General features: G+C 36.8%; 1 non-coding gene across 1 annotated transcript; it reads right to left on the minus strand.

Moving 5' to 3' along the window:
* Positions 1-224: 224 nt before the first annotated feature.
* On the minus strand, positions 225-331 carry LOC111761079 (U6 spliceosomal RNA). The gene has a single exon (XR_002794547.1). It is a non-coding gene; the product is annotated as a U6 spliceosomal RNA (small nuclear RNA).
* Between the last annotated feature and the right edge of the window lie 766 nt (positions 332-1,097).

Genomic DNA, 1,097 nt, shown 5'->3' on the forward strand with positions numbered 1-1,097 from the left:
ATCACAAGTGAAGGGACTTGGTGGTCCTCCTTAACACACGAACAAAGAGCAGACAACTACTATGTTACAAGGGATTCAACTTGGGCTGCTTCGACACATCATGTCCGTGCCAATGATAGCTCTGGCAGCTTGCTCAGCTGATCCTCTAGAGTTTTACAGTTATGGTTGTGGGATGATTCTCAGTTTTGAGGGGAACAAAATCAAATCTTTCATGCAAGTTTCAAAAAAATATGGAATGCTTCAGAAATTTGCATGTCATCCTTGCACAGGGGCCATGCTAATCTTCTCTGTATCGTTCCAATTTTAGTGTATGTGTTGCTGAAGCGAGCACTTGTTGTTTTATTTTAATACTAGCCATCCTAGTGGGTATGAATGGCATCTCACTTGAAGCATTGTTTTAAACTTAAATATTCTATTTATATCCCAAACAGAATTTATTAGACTTTTACTTTACTAGCTTTAATGGAATCATACTCAGTTATAATATTTTTGCAAAACCATTAAAAAATACATAGAAATATGCGTATAATGAGGTACACCTCTCCTTTTGCTTTAGGTTCTAACATAGCACCCCACACAGCCCAGGCAGCCCAAGAACACGATGGAAGAAATAAGAACAGCTGATGCTGACCCCAAGAAGCTGGGAGAGGCCTCAGTGGAGGTGTGCTGGTTCTTGCTGTAGGAAATTATTCTTAAAATTTTTTCAGGTAACTCATTTACCTCACAGTTTTACTTAGAGGTATTTATTTGACAGATACATTCATATATGTGTGAAAACCTAACTACTAGGATGTCATGGAAATAGCAAATGATAGCAAACAAATGACCCTCTACAGCAGATTAGTTCATTTGTAATGTAAGGCAACATTTAAAAAAAATTTAAATGGGGATGTTCTGTATTTACAATCCCCAGGAAAAAGGCTTAAGTGCAAAAAGTATGTGCAGAGTGGGTGAAATATCTATTTTCACAAATGTGCTTATATATGTATAGAATGTTGCTACAAGGATTTTGCAGAACTTGGCAAGAGTAGGAGAACAATTAGGCAGGGACACCAGGAAGGAAAACTGACTTTTTAATTTTTTAATTTTTTAAACTA

The sequence above is a fragment of the Dasypus novemcinctus genome, chromosome 3, assembly GCF_030445035.2.
Source record: "Dasypus novemcinctus isolate mDasNov1 chromosome 3, mDasNov1.1.hap2, whole genome shotgun sequence".
Lineage (NCBI taxonomy): Eukaryota > Metazoa > Chordata > Mammalia > Cingulata > Dasypodidae > Dasypus > Dasypus novemcinctus.